At 37.9% G+C, this 12259-nt stretch overlaps 1 pseudogene; it reads right to left on the bottom strand.

The window, feature by feature from the left end:
• Positions 1–9053, bottom strand: part of LOC116331080 — an 18856-nt pseudogene extending 9803 nt beyond the window's left edge.
• Positions 9054–12259: the final 3206 nt, after the last annotated feature.

The following is a 12259-nucleotide window of genomic DNA, read 5'->3' as shown; positions in this document are numbered from 1 at the left end:
GTATTCAGTATTTCAGTACCATTGCTCTGTTTATGTTTTGTTTTCGTGCCAGCAATAAAGCTGAGGTTTTAAGTTACCATTCAGTGTCTGAGTCCTGCGATTGGATCCACCTCTCCATCCACCTGCACACAGAGCCCTGACAGTGATATATTTGTGCTTTGCTGATCTGCAAAAGCTTCTGTGAGATACTGACATTTAATAAAGATTAAAACGCATTAATATGTCATCATAAGTGTGAGTTTTGTGTGTGTGTGTGTGCAGTGGGGTTGGCGGGTGCCTTGGTGATCTGCAAAGGCCTCTGTGAGATACTGGCACTCCTGCTGGATGGAAAACTCCAGAGTCTTCTTGCCCAGACCAAAGTTTCTGAGTGAATGAAGAGTAAATCTCCTCTGCTGCTTCCACTGATACCCATTTGACATCACAAGACCTTTGGACACACATAATAGTAATAGAAACTAATTAGAACATCTTAATGTCCCAGATTTGGCAAGTCTGGTGCTGCTGGTCTAATTATTACTAAGGAGATTCTTTTGGGGAAAAAAAGAAAAGAAAAAAAACACCATTGTTCCCAAATAAGTCTTCAAATATGGGTACTGCTGGACGATCTGCGAAGTCTTCTCCTTGTTGGACCAGCGCTTCTCTCAAAAGCATGTAGCCATTAAGGACCACAACTCTTCCACCAAAGAGTCGAAGGCTGAAAATCTTTCCATATTTCTCTGCAAACTGAACACAGAGAGTGGACAGGTGTGTTGGTGAGGATGACATCTGTGTTTGTATACTTCACTTTGCATTTAAACCTTTTTTTTTTTTAAATCTCTGACTCTCTTGCACAGTATGTTTTCGTACTGTCTCCATCCCCTCACCCCAAACCAGTCGCGGCAGATAGTTACCCGTCCCCGAGCCTGGTGCTGCTTGAGATTTCGTCCTGCTAAAATGCAGTTTGTTGTGTTATGAAATTAATATATATTTTAAGGCTTATTTTGCTGATTATATTGTTTTAGGTATAAAAGAAGGCCAGCTTTGAGACTAGGTCACATTCTGACAGGAAACTGGATGTTTTCTTGTAGAGTATGAGCAACAGACAGAGTGAAACTAAGTTCAGATAGGTTGCCCTGGCAACAGGCCTTAGAAAGGGGAAGTTATGGCAAGCTGCACAGGAAGTTCTAGTGCACAGGCATATTAATAAATCAGACACAGAAAATAGGAACTAAAGAGAAGGAGTTTTGTTTGTAATGAAACTGTGTGTGACGTGTGTGACGTAGGAGTACAGAAATAACATCATATAAGACACATGTTGAGCTTGTAATGTTAGAGATCCTGCAACTGGCGTTTGGGCTGTGCAGGGGTCTCTCTCTTCCGGAAGATGATTGAATAAAAAGAAATATAAAATGTTTTGACCACTACGAGTCAGGTTTTCTCTGTTCTATCATGGGGACAAAAGAATCGGGATGAATAGTTGCCATGTGCTTGATGGTTGCTGGGGTTTTTTCTGTATTATTGCAAGAGTTTACAATATCCTAATCACACTGAAAAAAGTTTTTTAAACAATGGTGGTAGATGTTGTTTATATGATTTCTTTTTTAACCCACTGCCAGGTGGTTGCTAGGCATTTATAATTCAGCTTTTAGGGACATAAATAATGTGTTACAGTTCTGAAATGAAAATGAAATGATGCTTAAGGTTAAATCCAAGGTAATTTTTACATGCTGCTAGGTGATTGCCAACATGATACATATGTAAAAATAAATAATTACTTAAAAATCAAGTATCATCATTTAAAGCATTTATTAACTCATGTATTTTATTAATTATTTGTATTAATTAATAATATATTTATTATTTAATTATTTAACATTTTAATTCATTAATGATACATTTAATTAAATATTTAATAATGTATTTATTGGCCCTCCAAGCCCTCCATACTCTTACACACGCTATGCAGGTTGAGAACTACACGCGCATAGCACACTCGTACCGCAGAGAAATGTGAGCACGTTTATAAAAGTGCAAAAATGTTTGTGTTTGATTGCAGAAGCAAAGCAGAAGTGACATTTTTTCATTGTCGGTAATGCTATAAAACCAGCTGCATGAACTGCTGAATGAACCGTGTGACCTACAGAAGCACAAAACTATTGTGAATCAAATAACGAAATATAACTTGCACATTTGATCAATTAGTATAACTGATATATCAGTACAGTTCAGCTGATGAGGCAGAGTGACTTTATTGGGCAGGCCTGGTGTCTTCATCAAAAACTGTAAACTTAGCATAAAATCTTTAAGTTTAATCCTCTAATGAGAACAATAAATGTGTATTTTAAAAGCGATAAAAACTAGAGTGCTACTTTAACCTGTCAGCAATTTGTTTAATATAACATATTATTCTTATGTATAGTGTCATACCTCTGCGAACTGCAGGTGAAGTCTGCTAGGTCTGATGCGATGAAGATCGCCAATGAAAGGAAGAGCCCAGGGTCCAGGAGGAAAATTTCTCGGCACTCTGTTCTTCAAAAAATCAGTCAGGAGCAGAAAAACACACAGGAATAACGAAATGCTACTAAAATCTATCCATTCTAAGCCGAGGACACTGTATACTGTCTCCATGTCTTCACTTGTTTGTGCTGACCTGTAGTTCGTTTAAAGGTAACAATCAGTTGATCGATTTTTTAACTTGTAGCTTTCTCCCTCGAGCTTTGGTTTCTTTTCACAAAGAGAAAAAAGTGACTTAAAAATGCGTCATTACAAAACACGTGAGAACGTTTACTCCGCTTATTCGTCAGATGTGTCAGGGATGGAATAACACTCTTAACTGCGCCACCACAACATAACTGAGGTTTTGGTACCAAATGCATGCGGTAAGCATGCAGCTGGGGCATGCTAGGTTGTGAAAACAGTGCACAGTGCTCTCTTGTTGTACCTACAGAGGGGTCCATTGGACAAAAAGCAATGCAGTATTAAATAATGCAAAACGTAACTGGGCGCTGTAGAAAAGCCTTTTCTGTTACTTAAGCATTATTAGACAAATAAACTTATGAAAGTTACAGATTAATACTTGCACCTACCGATGTAATATATTTGTAATTAATCAATAACTGGCCTTGTTTGATTACTTTTCTAAGACAGTAAAAAAATATAATACGTAAGTGATGTGCAGTAACAGAGATTTCTTTTTGAAAGTGCATATTAGCATAGTGAAGTCTTCACTAGCTGTAAGATCCCTTAGATTCTGTAGATGTTCCTAGAACTTGATTTTTTCTCAACAGAGACTTCAGAAGTTGAACTTCAGAACCTGTAATCTCCTGAATGCACTCTCCCAGAAACCTCCAATGCACCCATTCAACTTCTCAACCTGCTCCAGTTGTACCCCAGTCCTCTTAATCTCACAATTTTACTGTCACCAATCTGAAACTTGTTGTTTTCAACCACTTTTGGAGGTGTGTCCCATTGTGTGTCTGTACAAAGAACACGCAGATTCCACACAAAAGCTGCAGCCAGCAATGCAGTTCACATCCAGCCTATAATTATCCTTTGTTTATAATCTTAAGATTGCTGAATTATTGGTCACTAGAAGGATTTGGGTGGTAATAGTGGTTTCAATTAAGGATTTAAATATTTGCCTCACCATGGTTACTTTAGTTGTGGTGACATTCTCTCACTGGTTATTTGATATCATGCACATGTGAAGATAAAGGACCTCAGAATTTGCTTTGTGTGCAAAGGTAAAGGTTTGATTTACACCCAAGAAAAGTTCTTTTTTTCTTCACATGCCAGAATATGGTGTTTTACTCATGAAGACAACAAGTGACTCTGAAAGCCTTTAAATAAAGAGTAAAGTTTTTATTGAAACTGAAGTGTCCACATTACATGATACATTTTCAAACTGATAAACAGCACTGAAACGAACTGCACTCCCACCCGTTAAAGCTCAGTTTTAAACTATATTGTGACCTTAAACACAAATCCTAATGACACTGTGATTTATTTGAGCACAATGAGTCTGGTAGGTCTGACAAATTTAATGTGCACTGGAAAAGACTTTAAGAAAGTTGCAGGAGAAGATATTTACTGCATATTTTAATACGGAGAGGATGAAAAATAACAATTCATCTTAATCTAAAGAAATAGTAATACAGCAGATCATCATTCATTACAACATAAATGTAATGGTAGACAGTGATTCGTTGCGATTCATTTTGCTGGGAAAATAAGTGCTCAGATTAAAAGAGCTGGTGTTTTAACGTGGCACGGCACAGAGGCGGTAAGGTTTGGGACTGCGAGTGACTCCTAACTTGAACTCCAGACTGGGCTGCTCTCCAGCAGGTGCAGAGAATGAAAACCTCTGAAGGAGGGAGGTAAGAAACAGAAATAACTCCATCCTGGCCAGCTGTTCCCCGAGACACACACGCTTGCCTGAATACCCAATGAGACATATAAGTTTTATTCACACAATTTATAAGTTAATCTCTTTGATCACAGACATCGATCCTCAGCAAAGTTAACACTGTTATTGTAAATGGCTGCTGAGGCAAAAGATTAATGGCAAGACATTTTGCCTCTTTAAAGCACTTGGCTTTAAACAGCCTTTAACTGGATTTTGAGGAACTGTAACAACTGACTAACCTGCAGAAAAAGGAAGGAAGGCCTCTCTCCTCCTGAATTTACCATCCTGGTCAAGAAAGTGTTGAGGGTTGAAGGAGTTTGGAGTTTCCCACATTGTCTCGTCATTTAAGACCGAATTTAGAACAGGTATGACCATTGTACCCTGAGAAAATACAGCCAATTAGAAGCGTTATTTATTTGTGTCTCTTTAGTGTTTGTGCTAGTCAGTTTGTCATACATGTTTCTGGTATTGCTGATTATTTGTGCATTTATTACTTCTACAGTCGACTATTCATTAGTATCAGGTTGCTCTAAATGCTCGCTGAAAAGCCTTCAGCAAGCATTTATCCAAAATGCTGCAGTAAGAGCTCTGACAGGGACTAGACAGACAGAACATTTTAGATTCATATTCACTTCTCTTCATTGCCTTCCAGTTAAATCTAGAATTAAATTTAAAATCCTTCCCCTTCCTTTTCTTTTTTCATTCTCTATGTGTTCATACATTTATTTGCATTTAATAATTAGCTATTACTAATGTCTGGCTCTCTTCCACAGTGTGTCTTTTTTTCCTTTCTCCTCCCCTCACACCTCGTCTGATCACAGCAGATGGCTGCCCTTCCCTGAAGCTGGTTTTGCTGGAGATTTCTTCCTGTTTAAAGGTAGTTTTTCCTTCCCACTGTTCCCAAGTACTTCCTTAAAAGGAGCCATCTGATTGTTGGACTTTAACAATAATCAGCACCCCAAGGTGACTGTTATTGTGATTTGGTGATATCTAAATAAAATTGAATTGAAACGAACTATATTCATACTGTGTTTAATTTTTGGCCCCAAGTATATTTTGGGATGTCTCAGCATCTCAGTCTCTCTCATTTGTGTCCCATTCTCATTCTTGCTCCAGCTTTTATTTTCTATCTTAAACACGTTTTACAAGATACATTTTCTGCATTTTGTGGTGAATTTGAGGTAGCTTTTTGTGGAAGTTAAGTGTTACTCTATCTTCTCACATGACATATAGGCTTGTTTAACTTAACACAACAGGTAGTTGTAGTTTAGGACGTTCTGGAATTCAAAACAAAACTTTATTAAAGTCAACCAACTTTGAGAATCCTGGCATTAGATGATAAAAGGACGGCTTTCCTAGTTTTTCATTCAAAATCTATCTGGAAAAAAAAGGAAAACGCAAAAGTGCTATAAAAAATTTCTCTTCACAATTGCTTTGTGTACCTTTGGGATTGTGTACTTATCCACTGTTGTTTCCCTGTTTGCACTGCGGACCACATTGAGGGGAATGATGTTGCCCATTCTCTGGATCTCATGGATGACCGCATCAGTATAGGGCATGTTTTCTCTGTCAGTCATAGATGGCTGTCTGGATGAACCAATCACAGCATCGATCTCAGCCCGGACTTTTTCTGCACATAGTGAGAAAACGAACTGGTGGCTGTTGTTGCAATTTGGCACTATTAAAAGTTTATGCCGCTTAGATAACCAGGGGGAAATTTACACATCTTTCGCTCCCAACACAAGAATGATCTGTGAGAAATCTGAAAAAAAGTAATAGAAAGATGGTCACAAGTCTGTATTCAGGATTAATATTGTTCATACACACACCTTGAATGTCAGGGTAGTAGATCATGTATAGCAGCCCCAGTGTAAAGTAGTTGTAGTAGTTTCAGTTCCAGCACCAAACAAGTCCAGGGTGCAAAAACACAAATTGTTGAGACTAAAACCAGAGTCTTTGTCCTCCTTCTATCAGAGACACAAAAGCCAGAAGTGGGAAACATGTTTCATTAGAAAATGTAAATGCACAAGAACACATTTTGAAAACGCTCACCTCCCCCATTTCTATGAGAAAAGCATCAATGTAGTCTCTTGGTGATGATGGGTTGAGGTTTTCTCTGTGTTCTTTGATCTTGACTTCTACAAAGTCAATTATCTTTTGAAACAGAGTGAATATTTTTTGTGAGGTCCAGGCAGCCACCTCATCAGCCAGGGTAATGTGTTGTAAATCTACAGAACAGGAAGACAGTCAAAAGGCATCTGACACCTGGAAACAGTTGGCTTTCAAAGATATTACATCACATGGTGTCCCAGCAGTTCACTTATAAACTACCCATGGCAACCTACTGGAAGTAAAGAGAATAACCATTAGGTTTATGTTAAGTAGCTCAAATTGGACAAAAGTAGGCTTAAACTGTGATAGACAGTAATGAAAAGTAACCAAGTAAATTCATTTAAACACAATTTTAAAGAATACTTTAATTGTAATTAAAATCAGTTTTACATTGCACCAGATTTCAAACTATGTAACTTTCTTCCTCCACTGTTTTTAAATGAACCCAACAGTGAAATATTTCTGCTTATCAGTGACAGAATCTGAGACAAGGCACAGCACTGGTGGAGTCTAATGTGCACAATAGCTATGCTCCACTAACTGCTCGGTTTGCAAAAACAGCTTTTCCTTGGGCTGAACAAAAAAGTTCAGTTAAAGTGTTCTTATGTGTGTTCTATATGAATCCTGAGTCAAACAACACTACAGTATGTAAAAGAGTTTCACCTGTGCCCACATGCTTCCCTCCAAGTAAACTATCTCATTGAAGAGCTGCACAATTGACTGAAACTGCTTGTCGGTGTACTCAAATCGATTCCCAAACACCAAGCAGCAAATGATGTTGGACACAGCATTGGTTAACAGTGACTGGGTATTAAAAGGTTTTCCTGAAAGAGAATATGGCCATTAGACAAAACATTAGAGTACACTCATATTAATGAATTTTGGATTCTTTAAAACAAATTTTACATGGACTTGTGTTTAAGTTTAAAACATAGAAAGTTGTTGTGTGTTTCACTATGACTGTAGGATTAGTTGGATTTAGAGTCTTATGTAGTAATGTGCAGGTGTATGTTACTGTCTTGCAGAAGTTTGAGGTAAAGTAAAAGGATATATCCATATTAACCATTAATGGTTATTATTAATGAAGACAAAAAAAGTATTATTACTGTGTCATCATAAAAAGTGTGAGTTTCATGTGTGTGTGTGTGTGTGTGTGTGTGTGTGTGTGTGTGTGTGTGTGTTTGTGTGTCTGTGTGTGCCTTGCTGATCTGCAAAAGCCTCTGTGAGATACTGGCACTCCTGCTGGATGGATGACTCCAGGGTCTTCTTGCCCAGACCAAAGTTTCTGAGTGTGTGAAGAGCAAATCTCCTCTGTTGCTTCCACTGATACCCATTTGATACCACAAGACCTTTTGGAAAAACAAAACAGCGTTAGATGCAAAGTAACTTAAAATTAAAGTCTAAAAAATATTGAGTTAGGTCTTAACATTGCTAAAAAGGTGACAGGCTGGTGATGCTGGTCTTATTAAAACATTTTAAAAACTTTTCAAGGAAAATGATCACCTTTATTCCCAAACAATTCGTCAAACATTGGTAGGCTGGGACGATCCATGAAGTCTTCTCCTCGTTGGATTAGGGCTTCTTTGACAAGCTTGTAGCCATTAATGATCACAGTTCTTTGACCAAAGAATCGAAGGCTGAATATGTTTCCATATTTCTCTGCAAACTGAACATGAACAGAAGATTCTGTTCAGTGTTGGGTTGGGATCTGCCTATTTTTTTTTTAGCTACTTCTTCTTAAGAAAGCCAATATTAATACAGCTTCTTGTGAATACAAATACAGCTTCACACACCGCAATGTCTATTTCTCTCAATAAATAGACCAAAATGACAACAACAAACAAATACTTCATTCAATCCATAAGTATCTATTTTTATGTAAGAAAATATTCAGGACTAGGCTGAACTCTCTGTGACTCTTCTGCCCTATTGCACATTTCGAATGCAATTAAAAGTACTTAACTTGCTTGCTTTGGTTTATTACTTACCAACCCACAAATGACTCATGATAACTGTTGTCTTAACTGTAGAATGCACACGCACACACACACACACACAAAGGACAGACAATATATGGTTAAGATTGGTGAAGATGAGGTGGTTGGTGGGGGCCCCACATCATATTCTGGTTAACACCCCATAGAAAATTGGGCCGGCTCTGCACAAATACATACTAACCTTTCAAAAAGAGAGCAACAGCACTTTTAATGCCTGGGGCACACTATTTTTATGACATGAAATAACACCAACAAAAATATTATTAATACTACGACAACAACTACAACAACTACTACTAATAATAATAATTAGTATGTATACCTCTGCAAACTGCAGATGAATTCTATCAGGTCTGATGCGATGAAGATCACCAATGAAAGGCAGAGCCCTCGGTCCGGGAGGAAAGTTTTTTGGCACTCTGTTCTTCAAAACTTCAGTCGTAAGCAGAAGAACAAACAAAAAGATTAAAATGTTACTGCCGTCTATCCACTCTGAGCCAAGAAGGCTGTATAATGTCTCCATGTCTTCGCTTGGTTAGGCTGTCGCTTAATGTTGAGACGGGCTTTATATGCAAATATGACGATGATTGTTTTATTACCTGAAGACGTGGAAAGACTCCAAAACAACGAACCGTGGTTTGCTTTCAAAATAAAAGCACGTGGTTAAGACTTAATGTAAAATTACGCTACATCTCTAAGACACTCTGTTACAACTACAAGTCTGACTAGAACATGATATACCTGTACCAGGTGGTTAAAAAAATCGGAGTTGTAACAGTTTATGAAGTTAAGAAAATTTAGGGCTACATTTAGGAGGAACACAGGTGGCCGTGCATGTTTCCGCTCGATATTCTTAGCCACACGGTGTGCTTTTAGTTTAGGATTATTGTTTTCGTACATTTATTAATTAAGAAAACACCTGAGCAATGAAACTTTTGCCTTTTAGTTTAATTTAGAAGGCTAATGGCTTTGTTTTTCACTGACCGTCTAATTTGGTTTTTTCTCAATAAATTACGTAATATATTTATTAAATATTTCATTCACAAAGATCGCATTTCTGATTTAAGCACGATCAGTTTTTGAGCAGTATATTTTAGTATACTGGCCTGTATGGTTTACAGTAGTTGGTATTATTCTTCTGGGGACCTTTGGGTTCTTGTCATAATTACATAACACATTCTGAGTCAAAGGGAACAACACACCCAGTGTGTGAAAAGTTTAAACCGCCCAGTAGGTTAAAGGCATTGGCACCTTATCTTGAAACCCGAATCCTAATTTGGTTTGGAATGTGGGAAGAATAATGAAGAGAACTTTAAAGAAAAATGATTTAAAATGATACAGTTAACACAAGATATATTTTTTTAACCCACTGCTAGGTGGTTGCTAGGCATTTATAATTCAGCTTTTAGGGACATAAATAATGTGTTACAGTTCTGAAATGAAAATGAAATGATGCTTAAGGTTAAATCCAAGTTTTTTTTACATGCTGCTAGGTGATTGCCAACATGATACATATGTAAAAATAAATAATTACTTAAAAATCAAGTATCATCATTTAAAGCATTTATTAACTCATGTATTTTATTAATTATTTGTATTAATTAATAATATTTTATTATTTAATTATTTAACATTTTAATTCATTAATGATACATTTAATTAAATATTTAATAATGTATTTATTGGCACTCCAAGCCCTCCATACTCTTACACACGCTATGCAGATTCATAACTACACGCGCATAGCACACTCATACCGCAGAGAAATGTGAGCACGTTAAGTGCAAAAATGTTTGTGTTTGATTGCAGAAGCAAAGCAGAAGTGACATTTTTTCATTGTCGGTAATGCTATAAAACCAGCTAGTGTCATACCTCTGCGAACTGCAGGTGAAGTCTGCTAGGTCTGATGCGATGAAGATCGCCAATGAAAGGAAGAGCCCAGGGTCCAGGAGGACCATGAACCAAACATCAGGCATATGCATCCTACACTGGTGCTGAGCGAGAGCAGAAATTAAAGCAAAGGGTAGCTATCCTGCGGGGTCAGCAACAGTATTTTTTTCGTGCTCAAATTGTCCAGGAAAAGGCTCCAATAGCAGCTATGAGGTCGCCCAACTCATCGCAAGACATGGCAAGCCTTTTTCAGATGGAGACCTCATAAAACACGGCCTCGTTAAAGTCACCGAAATAATGTGCCCGAAAAAAGTGCAGGACTTCAACAACGTCAGCATGTCCAGAAATACAGTTGTGCCACGCACTGAAGACTTGTCAGCCAACATTAAACTGCAACTGTCTGATAGAGTTGTGCTTTTGATTTTTACTCCATCGCATGCGATGAGAGCACCGATGCCACAGACACCGCACAGCTGCTAATTTTTTTTGCGGGGAGTGGACGAGAGCACGAGCGCTTTAGGTGAGTAAAAAATATATTCCACAGTACCCGTGTGTTAATGTGCAGGTACACATGCTTCAAATATCAATAATGCGCATCAATTCTGTCACTACCCTGCTTTTGCGCACCACTTTCTTATATGCATTTTTCTTGTTAACACAGAGTACACACCGCTGTGCACAGCGCACGCACACGCAAAGTCAGCTGATCTCATCTGATGCAGATCTGCTCCTTGATCAAGTGACATTTGTCCGGATTTTTGGCACCAGTGGCGTAGGATGAGCACCGCAGCTGGATGGCCCGATTTACATACCCAGCGCAGCTGATACTCACCAGAATAATTTACTAAAATTATATCGACTCATGTTATTAAGTCCAGTTCAGTCTGTTAATGTTGATAACCGTTTCAAACGAACGTTAATAGGTGTGTTGCTAAGCCTAAGAACTTAAATAACAAGCTTGAAATGTACCCGTCCCATCTTTATTGTTTTTTTCTCTGTGCTGTAAATCTTCTGTCCAAGAAGAAATCTGCTGCTGTTCTGAGAATGAGCTACCAAAGCTTTTTCTGAATAAATCAATAAAGATCCATTTATGGAAAGCTGTGATGAAGGCAGTTTTGTCTTTAATTATATTCAACAATATAACACATTTGACCACTTTTAAATGATTTTTCTAACTTTAATACGCTACAGTTAAGGTTATATACCTAATTTCTAGTAAGTGGCCCAGCCCCTCCTATATTTGTATGTATGTGGCCCTCAGTGAAAAAAGTTTGGACACCCCTGCTGTATACTGTCTCCATATCTTCACTTGTTTGTGCTGACCTGTAGTTCGTTTAAAGGTAACAATCAGTTGATCGATTTTTTAACTTGTAGCTTTCTCCCTCGAGCTTTGGTTTCTTTTCACAAAGAGAAAAAAGTGACTTAAAAATGCGTCATTACAAAACACGTGAGAACGTTTACTCCGCTTATTCGTCAGATGTGTCAGGGACAGAGATGGGCAGTAACGCGTTACAAGTAACGCGTTACTGTAATCTGATTACTTTTTTCAAGTAACGAGTAATGTAAGGGATTACTATTGCAAAAACGGTAATTAGATTACCGTTACTTTCACGTAGGAACGCTGCGTTACTGCGTTACTAAAACCGTGATTTTTTTTGCGAGAATGTCTCATGACAGTGACATAAGCGAAGTGCGCGACGTTCGTGACAACAGCTGTGTGCAGATCATAATATATCAAGTGCGAGAGAGTATGAGCGTGCAGCGTTCAAAGCGTGGAAGTACTGACCTTATTTTGAGTTTGATTCCATAAAAAGTGACAAAAACATTAGTGTCCATTGTGCGTGGGAAGAAAACTTCTTTTTACAGCGAAAAAACC

Source organism: Oreochromis aureus, linkage group 23, assembly GCF_013358895.1.
Source record: "Oreochromis aureus strain Israel breed Guangdong linkage group 23, ZZ_aureus, whole genome shotgun sequence".
NCBI lineage: Eukaryota > Metazoa > Chordata > Actinopteri > Cichliformes > Cichlidae > Oreochromis > Oreochromis aureus.
This window is presented reverse-complemented; position numbering and strand designations above follow the sequence as displayed.